The sequence below is a fragment of the Numida meleagris genome, chromosome 1 (genome assembly GCF_002078875.1).
Source record: "Numida meleagris isolate 19003 breed g44 Domestic line chromosome 1, NumMel1.0, whole genome shotgun sequence".
NCBI lineage: Eukaryota > Metazoa > Chordata > Aves > Galliformes > Numididae > Numida > Numida meleagris.
The window spans coordinates 82437938-82456448 of NC_034409.1; the positions used below are offsets into that span (position 1 = coordinate 82437938).

At 39.6% G+C, this 18511-nt stretch overlaps 1 protein-coding gene across 1 annotated transcript in view; it reads left to right on the plus strand.

The window, feature by feature from the left end:
- DCBLD2 (discoidin, CUB and LCCL domain containing 2) overlaps positions 6734-18511 on the plus strand; it is a 66754-nt gene continuing 54976 nt past the window's right edge. Inside the window, exon 1 of the mRNA XM_021399885.1 lies at positions 6734-6845. The gene's annotated coding sequence lies outside the window, so the exon portion shown is untranslated. The remainder of the gene's footprint in view (positions 6846-18511) is intronic.

Genomic DNA, 18511 nt, shown 5'->3' on the forward strand with positions numbered 1-18511 from the left:
TTCATTACTCATCCACAGAGACAGTTGGATGCCTTTGCACAAAAACACATTGCTGGCTTATTTTCAACTGGTTGTCCACCAGAACACCCAAGTCTAGTATCTGATATCTAGTTCTATAGTAATGATCTAGCTGCAGTTTTCTTCAGCTTTCTAGACCTGATGGCTTGAATTTCTCTGTATTGCATAGATTAACATGCTCATGTCTGTTGAATTGCGTGAACTTTTAAAATCAATGCTATTTAATTATCTACAAGCACTAAAGACCTAAAAGGCCTCCAAGCTGTTCACCAGGTTAGCAGACTGGATCCTTATGTAACTACCACGAGCAAAGAGAAGCAGAAGCAAGTTACTTGTTCTCTGGTGAACCTGGGTAATGCCAAACCTTGTGATGTGCCATAAATGTTAATGGCATCTTAACAACTGCAGGAAATCTTGAAATGAGAGAGGAGCCACCTTTCCTAGTAATCTGGCTGTTGTCCTTCTTGTGGTTGTTCTCTGCATACACCCTTGGGCTACCTGTCAGCCCTACATTTCTCAGCTCAACAACAGAAACAAAAATTCACTATCTCCCTAGTAATGAAGTGAAATCCTTCAAAAAAAATGTAACTAGCTGCATTCTCCGAAGAGCTACAAAAGTGGACACAGTGGGGTTAACACTCTGAAAACAGGAAATACCCCTAACCAACTCTCTACATCATCACATAACCTAGATTTCAGTCAAGAATTTGGGTGTTGTTTTAGATAATAAAATAGAACATGTGTTCATCATTAATCTTCTTGAACATTTGCTTGGCCAGAAACTGTCTGTGATCAACCTACTTATGTAAACAGGTCTATGCTTCAGACAGAAGTGGTAAGATGTTATTCCAAGTACATTGTAGGGAATCTCTCCTTAGCTCTAATGAGATACAGTTAATGAAAGACTCTGCATTGATGGCAGCACTCCAAAGACTTTCATGTTGTGTTTATATTTTGAAATTGTATTAAAATTTATCTTGGATCAAAGGGGAGAAATATTACCACCAAAAAATTTGCCATTTGTCCCTACTCTATTTAAGGTCTAAATATCATTTCTGCATCTGGCTTGCAAATGAGTGGAAAGCTTTTTTTTTTTTTTTTTAATTTCATTAGCAAATGGAATATGCTGCATTCATTGCAGCTGAACACCACAGAGAGGTTTCCATTCGTCATTCAATTTTTCACAGTTATAGGATCATATACAAAAAATGAAGGAGAAAATGAGAATCATCAAGCTTGGTTTACTCAAGGAAAGTAAATGTTGCATTTTATTTGTCTCAGCCAATTCTGGGTGTAATTGATGTATTTCGTTTATGTTCGATTGTGTGGCCACATAAAATTTTACTTGCAGAATATTGGTAAAGTAAATTAAAACATGCAAGTTCCTACAAGTTTTTTCTCCCCCTAGTTATCGCTTCAGTCCATTTTGTTTCAGAACGAAGTGAGAACAGGCACATGCCTGTAGTACTCTCAGTTCAGGGGCAGTGCATGAGTGGGGAGTGAGGATCTTTGGGAGCTGTAATTGCTGCAGCTACTGCCTGGCTGTGCAACTTCATTGTCTCCATTTTCTCAGTTATAAAATGTAAAATATATCTAAGAATGAGCGAAGAACTGTATTCTTTCTCACTGCTGGGGTGGTTTGTGCTTCTCAGTTGAAAAGAGTTAGTGCTTTAATAAGTTGAAGGTTAATCTTAGGCTTTTAACTGTCTGATAGAAATCATGTCCAAATACAAGGAACCCCAAGACTGCGATAAACATAGTCATTAGAAATATTTATCATTGGGTTAGAGCACTGAAGAGGATTAGTCTCAACTATGCCAATTCCAGAACACAATATTTTAATTGCATTACATATTTTGGCAACTATCATGAAGTGCTTCCAAAGATCTTAGAGTATGGTGCTCTTGAGATACAGATGTATATATTTTTAATCTTGAATTCAGTTTAACCTTGACAATTGTTTTAAGAATTTCTTAGAAAGCTCTGCATTCAGTAGCTGGGAAAATAATACAGAAAAGTCTGTGTTGATAGACACATAGAGTAATAAGGAAAGGATAAAAGCTGAAGTGAGCAGAGTAAAGGAAAATCAAATGCCTGGGGCAGTGAGAAGAAAACAGAAGTACTTTTCTAGGTGGTAAAGGAGAGTTTACTGCTTTAAAAAAGATGACAGCTGCTATAAATTACATGGTAGATGCTGCTGCTTCTTCTCCTTCTTCATGACATAAATTCAGCTGCATTTTAGTTGTGGCACTGCTAAAGCCAGATTTGAAGAGCTTGCAGCCAATCAGAAATACTGAGAAACAAAAAGAAACTAAAATAAGGCATAAACTTTCAAATTCAAAACTATTAATGCAAGTCCTCTTCCATCTGGAATTCTGTCCTATAGAACTGAACAGTGACAAGTTTTCAATACGTTGTTTTTACCCCCAAGCATTGCTCTGCAGCCCCTTCACTTGCACTGTTTCTCTGCCATGCTGCTGTCATAACAAAACTTGATTTAAAGATATTATTCCATTGTATCTATAAATGATTGTACTCCATAGTAATCTAGATTTCTTGTCTGGAATAGTTTGAAATTACAAAAATCCGTCTTAGGTTGTTACATAAGCTTGTTTTGAAAACAAAAAGAAATTAGAAGCAGATAGGTTGGCCGGTATAAAACAGATAGGTTAAAACAATTGTGATAGCGAGTATTTAAAGCTACTGAAGTCATGCAATGATCACAACAAGAAGAAAAATGGGAGGAAATATTTGTAGCTGAAGTCACCAAAATGTGTTTTAAGTAATGTTCATGGAATGTGATTGTCAGCTTTCATGGTGTTTATCTGAAGGTCACTGAGAAGAGGCAGAGGAGAACTGACTGGGAAGAGCTTATGTCATCGTGGCTATCAACCTAGTGTATCCCAGGGGGATCTGGGCGTCCATCAATACACAAACATGCTTCCAATATAAACCTGCTCTGCTGCTAAGCTTGGATTTTGGATGCATTTACTCAGTGAGAAAACCTCACCTGAGAGACCTCATTTTCTGAGTCACAGATCCAGAGCACATTTGCTATCTCAATGGCTTTGAGGACAAAAATGTCAAAGGTACCAGCAACAGCTTTTTTTTTTTTTTTTTCCCTAGAAGAGAGCTCAGAATCTGGATGGGATCAAGACTCCCCCTTACGACAGTAAGACAACTTGATCCTCCAAGATTCAGTGTTCCCAGATTTCAAATACATGCAAAAGCTTAGAAGGCAAACAGAGCCAACCACCTTCAAATATGCAATCAAGATAATTTTGATTCTGCCAAAATGTAACATTTAAATTGTGGGACTTGTTTTTTATTGTCTCTTCCAAAACTTTGGAAGTTTTTTCTTTCCCCTCTTAATTTCATCACTCCCTAGTTTCTATCCTAAAGAAAATCATGACTATGAAAAGCTCCATCCATCATTCTGCAACACAGGAAGAGTGGAATTGTCATGAAAGGTGCAGTAAACTGGTGTTGCAGAAATGGGCTAGAAGTCTGGGTTCCTTGGAGATCTGGGATTTTAGCCATGAAGAAACTTTGAAACAATGGAAGGAGAAGGGGGCCTGGCCACGGCCAGTTAATTTAAATAGCATCTTTCTCTGAAATATGATACATTTTCTTCATGCTCTGCTCTGTAATGAATGAAGTGTAGCCACCATGATCTTTACATCAAGCTTACATCCAGAGAATATCAGAAGTCTTGCCAGCTACTCTGGATGTTACTGTTCCAATTAGTGAACATATTTGTTAAATTTCTATTTGTTCCTGACTAATTTTTGAGGGAGCCAAACCAGGTGGGGGTTTGAAGTAGTACTCAGTGTTCATAGTGGTCTGGGTATGAGAAACACGCCGTGGGAAAGGAATTAGTTTTCTCTTTCATAATGTGAGTTAGCTGAACTTATTTCAAACTTATTTCGTGTTTATTCTGTACACAGTACTGGCAGTAAAAATATAGCAACACTTGAATGCCCATTTCTGAATATCTTTTGAGCATCTCATATCTGACAGTACACCCAGCTTTTGCAAATGAGCCTGTCTCTACAGTGGGCCTTGTAGCGATCCACAACTAAATCCTGTCTCCTGCCATTCCTGCTTACAGTACATTCCCATGTTAAATCTGAATTTTGCTGCATGATGTTGCCCACAGAAGCAGACAGCTGTGTCTCTTCTGCTGGTTGTAGGCCCTTGTGAGGTTTCCAGGAGCTCTGACTGTGCTCACAAGGAGCACCCAGCCTGTTCTCAAACTGTCTTCAGGGTCATGCTGAGGAAACACCCTCTTGGAAGCTGCTTGGTTCTTTGTTCCATCAGTGTGAAATAAATGTAATTGTTTGAAATTCTCTCATTCGTCTTTGTGTATGCAAAGACCATGGGAACACTTACAACTCAATCTCGTTCAGATACTGCACACAAAACCAGAGGAAATAACAACATTTGGGTCTTTCAAGAAATTCCAGAAAGACCAGAGATTTCTTTGGCAGACGTTCCTACTTTGTTTTTCCAGGCTGAGAAGCACGGATGTGCCCTTTCCACCTCTTTCCACCTCCCTGTCACTGCCAAGTTCAAGGCTGATGACACTTGGACTTGCAAATCAAAAAATTAGAAGTGAGTGGAAAAACACTTCCAGCTGACCCAAAGGGGAACTGCGGCCTCTACCTGCTAGCGTCTTCCTCCACATGTTTTACCTTCTTTCTTCAGGTTAAGTGAGTCACTGCATTCTTCTGCCATTTACTTATCTTCTGTTTTCTCTGTGTGCGCAGCAAATCTCTGATGCTCGTGGGACTGTTCCAAGTTCAATAAAATTTTATTTTCTGAAGGTTATAAGATTCCTCGAACTCCAGACAAGATCTGGAGCCAGAGGGGGGATCAGTTTGCATAAAATCAAAGCTCTGCCACAGGCAAGTGACACATATAGCCCATTAATTAAGTTTTCAATCTGAAAGTGTTATTTTCTATGTGGGAAAAGAAAGCTTAACTGACTATAAACTGTTGTTGAAATTTTAGCTGGAATTATGCGCACATAGTCCTGGCTGGTGTAAGTAGAAAGTATTTGCACAGACATTCATTGTCCTGACCCACAGACAGAGTTCAAACAAACACTGATGGGAAAATTAAATTAGGAGTACAGGATATTGTCCTTCATTCTCTGCATTCAAGTTACTCAGATGGCAGAATCTGAAATTTATATGGCATTTTAATTGGTCATGAACAAAGTAAAAATTATTCCAAGGTTTGATGTGAACAGATTTCATACATGAATATTTAACATTCATAAAACTTGCCAGAAGGACAACTCTGAATGTTGAAACTTTGCTTCTATTTGCGAAACAAGGAAAGCAACAGGGGTGAATGGTGGAACCTTATGCAGTGTTGTATTTTACATGCTTCGTGTGCTATCCTGTATTGTTCTATGGGAAGACAGAAAATAGCTGAAATCTTTACTTTTTCACTAATATTATGGATGAGTACTTTCCTCTTTAATTCTTGTATCTGTATCTTTCTGCATGCATAAAATTAAATTAGGTAGGGAAAAGGAATACAGTACTATGAGCAACATTTTTAGCCTAGGTAATCAAACTGAAAAGTAGGGGAGAAAAAGTCATTCTGGGAAACATGACACTAGAAATAAAATTAAAAAAGAGAGCTAATGAAAGCATTTATTTTAACACAACTATCATTATTTTATTTAGTATTTGGTTTCAATTTACTGTACTCAAAAGCAATTCAAAATTGCAGTTTCTTGTTTGTTTTCTATTATTTACAGCAAATAATTTTATTCAGTCTCAAAAATAATCCAGAAAGGTATCACTGAAATATTGTCATTTTCCTTCATCAGACCTCTGTTAACACCTAGCCCTCTCCAAAAATAACCAGATGTAAGTACAATGTCCATCACCAGGTCCAATCCCATCCCAGCCCTCAGTTATGTTTCTCCAAATCTGAGCTGAAAGTAATTAAACCTTATGTCAGTCTTCATCTCAGTTCTGTAAAGACTTGTGTTGAAGATGGAGCAACTACTGAAGATCCAAAGCAAATTCCAATTTAAAACCTTGTCTAGAATCTTAAGTATACTGTAGTTTCTGTCAGATACTACATGCCTGCTGTTCACTATTACAAAGATCAACGGTGAAATGGGTATTACTGGTCTCATAGAACACAGAAACAGAACAAGCCTTTCAGGCATTGTTAACTACAAGCCTTTCAGGCATTGTTAACTGAAAACGTAGCACCAACCATTGCTCTGCTCTCAGAAGAAACCTTACTGGCCCATGCAGAAAGCACAGTCCCTTCCTCACAGTAGCTTTCATCCTGCACTGCAGAACTAGGACTCCAATAATAAGCTGATCTCTGCAGCCTCTGCTCTCCTGAACTGCAATTTTAACATTGAGTCTAAATTTCTTCACAAGTTCCAGAAGGACTAAGAAGATCCCCCTTCGTAGAACTACTCTTCGCTGTAGGCCTCCATTCCCTGCAAGAATCTACACTAATATTTGACCTGTGACTTTTGCTGCACAGACCCTAACTCCAAATTCAGATCTTCTTCCTTAGCCTCCTAAGGAACCGATGTACATAATACCAAGACCTTGATCATCTTTTACCAGACCTGTGATCCTAAGCCACGCTACCAATTGTCTCATCCTTAGTTCATTTACTCTTTTCTGTTATAGGATGAATTATATTCATTATTCTTCACTGTGAGGAGAGCCAGACCAGAAACTGGAACCTGAGGCCTGGCAGGATTTAGAAACAAAGGCAACCCTCCAACCTCTGCTTTCCAAATGGAAACCAGATATCCAGGTTGCGGCCTTCACTTGCAGGTAACCTTAATCACCCTATCCTAAGGCAGTACAATGAAAATGTTGTTAACGTTTACAAACATCAGCCCTCACCTCAATTATTCCTCATCAGACTTAGAGGATCCAACACTAGATTTAGCTCTCCCTCTTTTTCACAGAAAAAAGAGGATGCTACCATTAGGATAGCCTTCTGGACAGACTAGCGTATGTTGTGAACTTCAGTCAAGCAGCTTCCTGGCGTTAGCCCTAGCTGTCTCTTCAAATTCTATAGGGCCTACAGCAAATTCAGGTCTGTGTTGTCTTCTGCCCTGAACTCTATCTGCATAACTGCTGGATGCTTTATCTATCTTAATTGTTGACAGTTCATTGCTGGAAAATCACCTTTAACTAAAGGGAAAAAGGCTGGCAGGGTTTAGCAATAAATGTTTGTTTACAACTTTCTTAAAGCCTGACCCTTCACCCAACCCTAATCATAATAATACCTTAAAGTCTACTCATCCTCTATTCAGTGCTATAGCATTTAGACTGTACTCTTCCTTTCCAGCCTCACCTTGATGGACTGGATTTGTTAATAATCTCCATTTTCTCTCCTCTCCTTTTTTGCCCCCTTTCTTTAACCATTACAGAATTACCAGCTCCCATATCAGAGCCAGTCATCCTTTCACACACGAGCCCTGATCCCACCTCTACAGGAGCACACATTAAATGCAGGTCTCCCTTTTGTAGTTAGGATTAGGATTCTGCAGCGACAAATAGGACAGTGACCTGCGTTATAGTCACTCCTGTTGCCTCCAGGATGCATCATCAGATCTTCTGCTAAAAAAGCCTCTGAAATAAGGACTGTAGGGCTACTGGGATATAAGTGAGATAGGTAATTCTACAGACTGCATTCCTAAATCCAATCCATGCATTTAACCTACATAACTACGCATTTATACCACCTTTAACAGTAACACTGTTGCCACCAGTTTCCATTGCAGCTAGCCAGAAGGCATAAATCCTTGCCATCACCAGCCCGTATATGCTAGACCCACCACATTTATAAGGTCTGAACCTTTTCTGAACCCTAACTCTAATTGTAGACACACATCACACCTTCCCTTCCACAGCACTGAACTTAATCCCATACCTGCAACCTTTAACTGTAAGCAGTCACCTCTCTCTACCATAGACATATTCGCCTGGCAACTAATCTGATTATTGCTAGGGCAAACTCTGAGTTTAGAATTACAGGATAGCAAAATGCCAATATAGGAGAAATTATCTTCCTATAATGTTTCTTTCTTTCCATCATTGCTTGAAAACGCACATAGTTTTAAAAGTATCCCATGTCAGTTTCAACTGCATTTTGTTCTGATCAACAGATTTCAGTCTTAGTGTAGATTGTCAGTGCTTTAGCAATCCCTGAACTAACAGACATCTGTTGTCTTGTTTGCAAAAGAAAGGGAAAAACTTAAAAGTTTTTTCAATATAAGGAAAACTTCGCTTTTTCAGATCTAAGCTGTGTAGAGATGGGATTTTTATCTTTATCTTTCTTCTACATTTGTAGATGCTAGAATATACTTCAATTTATTACAAAAGCATCAAATAGATTAGCAAAACTGCTTTCTTTCTTTTCACTGGTGGAACTCTGCTAAGAGCACTCAATCCTCTAATCCAGTGCTTACTAAAAACTTGTGATTCATATTAATTTTAATAAGCATTGAAAAAATTCCAAACCAGTACCCTATAAAACTAACAGTGGGACAAAATAATGTCTCAGGATTAACAATAAACACTTATTTCTACAGATACATTTATTTGAGAGCAAATTACTAGAAAAAATATACTCCCCAGGTTTTCCTAATCATATATATATATTTTTTGGTAATGTAAGAAGTCATTCCCCAAGGGCAATGTTTTGTTCCCATTCAAGTAATAGATAAAAATTCTCTTGAGTTCCATGGGAACAAGACTATTCTAAAAATAAAACTGTTCTTCTGATAACCTCTAGTGGATTTTCTTTTCTCAGAAAACAAACACAACAAAGATGACATTTTCTTCAGTTCCATTTCTGTCCTTGGGGTGTAATTATATTCAGTGCAAACTCAGCTTAGGGATATGTGAAGGGACTTTATGTCTTCTCATATACCCTCTGGATTACCCTAAGGCCAAATTGCCCCTTACTTGTGCTAATTTACAGCTGCTTCTGGGTAGCAGCATAGCTCGAGAACTTCCCTGTAGGTAGGAAAAAACAGTTGATAGTCTTATGTGGTATCTTGGTAGGGCAACTCTTTCTTGGAGTCTTACAGTTTCTCATCAGCCCTGGTATGCTGCCATGACTACCAGAGAAAAGGCTGAGATTCTGCTCATAATCCATTGTGAATCCTTCCTGAGGATGGCAAGTAACAGAATTGCCACAAAAAAGAAGTGGAACAAAGTACTAATATTGTATTGTAGCCACTCATCAACATTAAAAAAAAAAAAGAAAAAATTATCGCACAGATTCAACAGTAGGACCACCAAGGCCAGCGTGCTTGAGACTCTAGCCATAAATTCTTTGTCTGTATGCACAGTCCCACAACAGACTTTGTGACCAACCCTTCCAGGAGAGAGGGCAACATTACAACTTTTCAAATCTTACTTTATGTAAAACAATGAGCAATCTGTTTGTGATGAATGCTCCCTGTGTGCCGTGGCATTCTGTCTCATCTGCAGTTTACTCTTGCAGTTACACAAGGCACTGCAGGATGTTTCCTAATGTCTTTTGGAGCCTACTTTGTCATTCTGCATGAATGTATAGTATCATTGTTACCTTCCCACGTGGAGGCCCTTAGCTGGGTGACCATGCTGGGCTCAGCAAACACCATTAGAATTGGTGCTCCACTGTTCTTTTAGTTACTGAAGTGGAGTGAGGGGAAGGACCACACAAAGACTGTCCATGCCTATGGAAAAAGCAGTGTCAGCCTTTCCTGGAAGACTGATGCAACTATCTCTGCTGAAATAAATATTGTCCATCAGGTTGCCTGCTGCCTGCTGGAACAGGAGCTGCCTACACCAGCACTGAGAGAGAGGGAAGACTTCAAGATGTCGCTCAATTATTTCAGAATAACCTCCACGCTGATAACAATTTGCAAGATGGGAATACCTATAGACCACATGAGAGCCATGTCTGTAACTGACACTCCCCCGGGCAAAGGCGAGACAGAACGAAAGAAAATGAGCAAATCAGTATACCTTAATATTTTTCCATGTTCTGCAATTTTATATGAGAAAAGGGTGTTTGCTTGTCTAGGCGCTTCAGTGCTTTGTTGTTCTGTTTTACTTAAGGTGGACTGTGTTTCATAGTGAGACTGTTAAGTGAAAGTAGTGTGAGAAAAGGCCATAGGGAATGCTGATGACGATGCTTAGGAGAGCTGTCATAGGCATGTATCATGTGGGTGTGATGAGGCAAGTTGTTAAGATCTGAGTATGCCTAAAGAGAACCAGATGATAAAACCAGGAGCAACTTCAGTCAAAATGGAATATCTCCTGCAGTAAAGGAGAGTGCCATATTCTCTTGGCAATCAGACTCCATTCTGGAGTCTCACTATCATCCAGATGGAGAAGTACATGGGGAGAATCCAGAGAGTGTCTCTCCGAGAATCTTCTCTTCTTGAAGAAACAAAGTCTGAAGAGGGAACTAAGCTTTCAGACTCCCAAGAAAGCTAGATAAGTATTTAATTTTAATAGTGACGAGATATTAATTTGTGTGGATATTACAGATTTTATTTAAGATTGTTAAAATACCTCACATACCTTTTCAAGCATTGCCTATGCGCATACCCAGGCACGTGTACTGCTAGAGCAATGTGTGTTCCTCACCAGTAGAGAGCAGCACTGTCCTAACCATTGGCTCAATTGCAGAAGTTCCTCCTATTTTTTTCCTCTTTTCTCGACCCAACAGCTGAAACCAAAGGGAGATTCCTCCCTACCTTTGTCAAGTGAATACCTTGTCTGATTATGAATGCTTTTCACTGAAATAAAATTTAAGCGTATGTCTTATCACTAGCAGAACTCTCTAATGATTACCCTATTTATGAAGCTGCTGCTTTTCCTGTTTTCTCCCTTCCAGAATACCTCTAACATTTCTCACAGATATCAACAGTAGAGAAATCAAATGTGAGACTGATAGGCAGATGAACATGCTGGGTTGCCTGCAGTATGCTTTTTGCTTAATGCTGCTTTTCCATGGGCTGACCAAGATGGGAATTGAAGAAATGAACCAGTGAGGCCTTTGTCCTAGAAAATATTTTATCTTGCCTTAAACAAGTAAGATCTATGCAGGCAGGGAGAGGTAATAGTGTCGAGGCAATGTGCTGCATATTCTGTGCTGTGTTCACAGAGGATAATCTGAGGAGTTGACTGGTGCTTCCTTTCTACCTAAAGATTCTCTGGGAGAGCTTACTTACAGCCATCTCCATAAGATGCTGTGAATTGTGCTGAACACCTCTTTGTTTCAGCTTTTGCATTGATTCTGACTTGTGTTCCTCAGATGTGCATCATTACCATGCATGATGTGGATTCTGGGCTGACCCTGACTGCCATCTCCAGTCTGGCTCTGCTATCCTTGCTTGACTACTGTGGGTCTGGACTCTGTCTGGTAATAGGGCCTCTGCCCTTCTGTCCTTGTTGTCATGCTTGGCTCCTCAGCAGCTCCCTTACCCTTAGGGAACAGCTGGCCTTTGTTGTACTCTGACACTCACTAACTCAGTGCAAACCAAGAGCTAAGAATCTGCAGAAAAAATGATGCACAAAATTATTTAAGTTTTCCTTTTTATATAGCCAGTACTATCTTGCATGAATCCTATTTGTTTAAGTTTGGGGATTTTTTTAGAGGAGTTATTGACAAAAACTTTTCCAAGTCAGCCTGCTTTAATGGAATGATTGTTTTTCAAATCATTCTTGCTGTCTGAAAAAGTCCACTCCCACTTTTTCATGCCCAGAAATTCAACACTGTAGTCAACACCTAGCCAAGTCAACACCTAGTTATGGATAAGACAGCTTTTCTGGTTTAGAAGTTTTAGTACTGCTGCTTTAGCAGCTAGCCGTATGTAAGAACATAAAAGAGAAGTGTATCAAATGAGAAATTCTTCCTAGTAATTTGTTTGCTAAGACGTATGTCGTTTTAACTTCTACGCTCCAATCTACATCATTGTACCTCCACACATTTTTTGCTAGCTGTCCTCTTCCTCAGCCTATGTGCCTCTTTCATAAGCAGGAAAGAACAAAAATAATTCATGGCAGGTGGTGTTTTCGGGCAGTGTAAGTTAGACCAAAGCCAGACATTTTTGGAAACCATACCAAATTGTTTGTGTACATGCATGCCAGCTGTTTTTCTTCTGAAGAGTACCAGAGAATAAATTCGGAACTATATAGAATCTAAATTCATGACTATTTACTGCAGAATATGTAGTTTAGCGAGTTAGTCACCTTGTGTACAAATAAACAAGGTTTCACAGAATCACAAAATTGCAGGGATTGGAAAGGATCTCAAGAGATCATGGAGTCCAACACCCTGCTAAAGCAGGTTCCCTACAATAGGTCACACAGGTAGGCGTCCAGATGGGCCTTGAATATTTCCATAGAAGGAGACTCCACAACCTCTCTGGGCAGCCTGTTCCAGTGCTCCATCACTCTTACCATAAAGAAGTTCTTCTGCACTGGCAAGGGCAAGAAGGATGATTCAAACAACTACAGGCCAGTTAGCCTCAACTCCATCCTTGGAAAGGTGATGGAACAACTTGCTCTGGATGCCATCTCCAAACAATTGGAAGAGAAGAAGGTTATCAGGAGTAGTCAGCATGGATTCACCAAGGGGAAATCATGCTCGACCAACCTGGTAGCCTTCTGTGACGTCATCACTGGCTGGGTAGGTGGGAGGAGAGCAGTGAATGTTGTGTACCTTGACTTCAGAAAGGCATTTGACACCATCTCCCATGATATTCTTGTTATGAAACTTTGAAAATGTGGGATAAATGAGTGGATGGTGAGGTGGACTGAGAACTGGCTGACTGGCAGAGCTCAGAGAGTTGTCATCAGCAGTGCATAGTCTAGATGGAGGCCTGTAACTAGCAGTGTTCCGCAGGGGTCAGTGCTGGGTCCGGTCTTGTTCAACATCTTCATCAATGACCTGGATGCAGGGATAGAGTCCACCCTCAGCAAGTTTGCTGATGATATTAAGGGGCAACAGGCACAAACTGGAATACGGGAAGTTCTGTACAAACGTGGGGAAGATTTTTACTGTAAGGGTGACGGAGCACTGGCACAGGCTGCCCAAAGAGGTAGTGGAGTCTTCTTCTCTGGAGATATTCAAGACCTGTCTGGATGACTACCTGTGTGACCTGCAGTAGGGAACCTACTTTAACAGGGCAGTTGGACTCGATGATCTCTAGAGGTCTGTTACAGCCCCTACAGTTCTGTGATTCTGTAACTGACAAACCTTGGTTTCTCTGACTGGTCTTTCAGGCCGTTGCCAATGTTGGTTAATTGTCAGAGTCCTGTGCAACAGTAAAGCACTCTGGTTGTGTTGCCTTAGCATTACAGCACTAGCATACCTTGAAGACTTTTTTTTTTCAAATGCCTCATCTCTTTTCCTCACATTTTAATCTGTGTCAAGCATAGGCCCACTTAGCGTTTTCTGTGGCCTCTTAAAAATAACCCTAAGAAAAGAAGATAGATGGTACACTGCAAGTTGTGCATCTTCTCAGGCCCACTTAGTCCAGCGATCTCTCTTCAGAGAAATAATGAAGAGCTGAGAAGAGCTATAAATGGCTTCAGAGAAGTTATTGAAACTGTCAGCAGCTAATACACATTCTTAGGTCTGTTTGGCTTTTGTGAAGATAAAGCCATACTTATTCAGCAATTTCCAATGCACTAGATTTGTCAGTCTGCAATGCTAGCAGTTCCTCTTGCTCTGTTGAAATAGCAGTATGTTTTATTTTGAAGATCTGTTTTCCCTGTAGAGAAAGAATATGTCTCAATAAGAATATTTACCGGCAATGTTTATTGCACTCGGTCTTTCCAGAGACACTTTGGTTGGGCAAATGTTTCTTTCCTTGGCTTTATGTAAATATTGTCTACACGGAGAGATGGGAGGTAGGTTCTTAAAACCATGAGGAACGATGCTGCATTTTTTTTATTACCCACCTCCCCACTCAGTAAGGGAATCTAGCTGAGAGGAAAGTCTAGAAATTATATAGCCTCCCCATAGCTATGCTGTCTCAAGCAAACTCTGGGGCATATTGTAATGCTTATCTGATGTTCTTCAGGACATCTGAATTCTTTTGTTTGTGAGTAATCTCCTCTTTCATGACAGGCATGCATAATACAATGGTCCTTTTTCTCCAGAAAGGAAGAAAAGAATGCTGCAAATTAAATAGTAGGCAAGTAGTCACCCATCTTTAATGAGTAAGGACAGTTACTCAGCAAGTATTCTCCTCTTTATTCTTTTTATAGGAATGTCTTTGGTCTTCCTGGGGGCCATCAGGCACAGCACAATTTAGAAGTCTGTGATATTTCTTGGAAACAGCATTTACTGCATGGAAAAAGCAAATTTCTTGTATTACACTTTTTCTATCTAAATGCTTTACTGACTTACTCAAAGGCCTCATGAAACTAATGTTTCCATGGACTATTTGATCAAACCTGAAAGAACACTTTCAGCTTAAAGGAGTAAATGCTAATAGCAACTTACTTTATTCAGTGCTGTACACTTCTCTTTATAACATATAACAAAACAAACCAAACAAAAAAATCAACTCTTATCGTCAAAGCAGTCCCATGTGTTTACCTCAACTGCCAAGCTACAATCTGTGTTACTGAGGTGATCATCTTTTCTTTTTGCTCTTTAATATTAATAGAGTATTTATTCCTTTATCCTCTCTAAACTCTGCTCCATCAGCCACTAAAGGAAATTACAGGCTGCAGGGAAATCTGGAGAAATATCTGTGTTTTAATACTAGTTGTATATCATCCAGGATCCCACCGGAGATGACATTATTGCTTTTCAATGGCGAGAGCTGGTCACATGGGAGGTGATGTTTTTATTATAATCAGCTGCAGAGAACTGGTGAGGGTGAGCTCATCTGCAGCTGAGTATGTTTGAACTTTTGTACCTTTCAGTACCTTTCTCTGAGCAGTGGAAACCCCCTCCAACTGGGATGTGTTAGTGGGTTTGGTTTCCTGTAAATACTGAGGTCTTAGAAAATGGCCACAGGAAATGAACATTTCAATAGAAAAGAAAATTGAACTGAATTACCATGATGATCATTGAAGCAAACTACTCTCATCTGGGTGAGGTAGAAAAGGATATAATGGTATAAATATCTGATTTGATCTTAGTTTTCCATCCACAGAATTACTCAGAAGACCTTTTCAGTCTCTGTTTTATTACACAAAGCAGATTCTAATTACATTGTGGCCTACCACTATACTGGGAGTCTCCTGAGAGATGCTTTGCACCCTGAACGCCAATCTGAAACTTCAAGAATTGGTCTTTAGTCAAAGCCTCAATAAACATATCGCATCTGCTTCCCTGGGACAATTTCCAGATGACATGCATTTCACTGACTTTCTGTGAGGAATAAATGGAAATCTAGTGGCACATCTGGTGCTGCCTTCAAATCAATTTACAGAAGTTAAGTAGATTTGAACTGGCATTCACTCACATATGAACCTGCAGTGCAGCTCTTTGTTTGTTTCACCCTGCTGATTTGACCATTAAGCAATAGCATTTACCTTAATGCAGATTTTGTTAGGAAAAAAAGAAGAAAAAGACATTTTGCACACGACTGAACTTGAAGGCAGTAAATGAAATTAAAGCAAAGAACTCACAGCACAGTAGGGAACCCAGATAACAGGAACAGTCGTTTAGTCAGCACATTCTGTTCCCACAGGAGCCAAGGCTAATTATCAGGGCCAGGTTGCATCCAGAGGGATAAAGAGATGACAGCACAAGAGTTTTTCTCTGCCCAGCAGCTCTAGTCAAATTTATTTACATGCTCTATAGAAACAATGTTTTTAAAACAGATATCTTCCCTGTGAAGTTTGGGAAGTGCAGATAATGGAGCCATGTGTTTTCCCTCCCAAGTTTTCACAAAAATTTGTGGTGTATAAAAAATGACTTACGTTATCCAGTGTATTCAGTACCATCCATATTGGTCAATCCTGAGTAATTTTGTTAAAGATGTATCAAAAAAACAAGGAGTTAACAGAGAGAAATGAGGAAAGCAGATCTAATTCTGGAAATTGTCTCCACAAAACAGACACTTCTTTTTCTTTTTTATTTTCTCTCTCTCTTTTTTTTTTTTTTTTAAAGTAAGTTTTAAGTAAAAGCTATATAGCATTCCACAGTCATCAAAAGATGTTCTCTTATCACAGTGTAGTCTTTGGGTTAATAGCATACTTCTAGATATCTCTCTATTCTCTTTACTAAAACAGATCGTAAAAGGTGAGAGAGAGCAGTTTTAGTCTAGAGCACTTTTATGAGGTAAAAGCATTATTTTATGCTTCAGGCATTGGGCCAGACCTTCAAACATCTGGTTCAGTTCCTGCCTTTTCTATAAACTTCCTGTGTGACAAAATATATTTGAACTTCAATTCCCTATCGATCAGGCAGGGATCACTTTGTTTTTGTGTTTTACAGAGACGGTCAGTTCCTGGAGTCTCTTTGAGTACCTGCATGGCCTAGTTCAGTGTAAATGTAACTTTAAGCTGTGGGCAAGGGTTGATTCCTTGGTATGCTGAGTATCCAGTCCTAACTCAACCAACTGTTTTTCTGTAGCTTGAAAGTCTCTTTCTCAATATTGCGATATATAATGTTAGAGTAATACTACCTTCTTAATTCCAATAGGCAGTAGCGTGAATAAAATGTTTGCAACATCTCCTAGTGCTTAGAAAAAGAAATGTGCTGTAAAAACTGAAATGGTTTTGATCATGAGAATTCCACGCACTTTTGCATAAGGTAGTTTTTCCACAGTCAGTTTTGCTGCATCTGCTCCCCGAGCTTCTTCCCTATTGTTTTCAGTATAGAAAAGTTCATTCAGTCTTCACACGTTATTATATCCCATCGTTCAGATGTACAAACCCAGCTGCAACAGCGTGAAAGACAGGGAATGAGTAAATGATGGCTGCTGCCTGATCTTGGCCAGAATGCAGTTAAGATTTTATCTCCACAGCACCTTTTTTGTCCATGGAAGGGCGCTGACCCGCTGCTTGTGTCTGACAGAAATGCTGGCTGCTGGCCAGCAGTGGAGAAAAAGTCAAGTTGTGAAACAGGAGAAATATCTGAGTCAACTCCTGAATTAGGTGGAGCAGACACAAGGAACTAACTCAACTTGCCATCCGCTCTGGGTTACTTCTTTCCTTCCAAAGATTTTATTGTTCCTGTGGCTTCTTGGCTATTTTTTTTAGCAAGATTGCAATCTCAGCCTTCAAAGCACGGGGAAGATCAATCTTATCAAAGAGTGGTCTGTGAACTGATAAGTTTCTATGAAGTCTACTGTTCTGTAAGGGAACAGACTATTTGGAGCAAATGCTGCAGACGTCTCCTTTATGCTGACTATTTAAGTAATGAGTTCATTGAGAAAAACGTTTTACATTGCTATACAGGACCGTTACTTTCCCAAATGCATATATGCTAGTTATCTGGTCCAGATTCTACAGGGAATGTTTCCTTTTAAAATTTCACAGAAGAACAGGAAACAATATTCTCAAACTTACACGTTCAAGTGTTGTGAGCAACAACCATTTTATAATGCAGTATTTCTTTAAATGACAAGCTGGTCCCATTACTGCCTCCTCCTAAGTGAAGGGACATATTTTTCTGTAATGCAGGATTTTTTTCTCAGAAATGCAGGGCTCAGCAATTGCGTGGAGAGCTGAACAAATGGTGTCAGAATCCTCCTTGAGCCAAAACAAAAGGAAAGCAATCCGTCAGGCTTTTGAGGAAAGATTCAGTGTCTCGTTCCAGGGTTCTTACTCACAGCGGTGCACGTTCCACAAGGCAGCCTGCTCCTGATAAACACAGAGCACATCCTGCTTTCTCCCACACAAATATTTTCCAGGAATTTAAAGGTGAATATTTGGACTGATGAAATGACAAGCTAGATATATTGAAAGAAATCATGAGACACTGGGAAATCAAATGCAAAACTGCTCATTTCTTTTCCAGGAACATGTCAAATGCTGGGCTCCTCAAAACCTCTCACAAGGGTACCCTAGAGAGCTTTCTGATACAAAAAATTCAGAGTGCTTTTTCCACAGTTTTGCTTAGCCCTGGGAAAGTAATCATTAATATTGCTGTTGTGGTGGGTTTTGTGAAGAGGATGGTCAGAAATGTAACACAGTGTCTGCTTTCAGAGAAGAGAATAGGAAAAGAAGTTAATAAAGCAGGAGGACCAGTGCTCATGCATTGGAAGACAAGAGTGCCTTGTGGCCAGACTCTAGAAATACTTAGAAAACCAGGTAAAAAAATGTAATTGACTGGTTCTAGAGCAAACCATTGCTTGGGGGCCACCTTTACTAGTTTTTAGAAAGTTGTATCATTCATTAGGTTATCTAATATAGAAAAGCTTTCTAATATGCAAGCAAGTCTGTGTTTTGCTGCCTATATCAGAAAGTGATGGCCTCCTTGCCTTGCTTGCAGCCTTAGGCTGTTTTAGCTATAG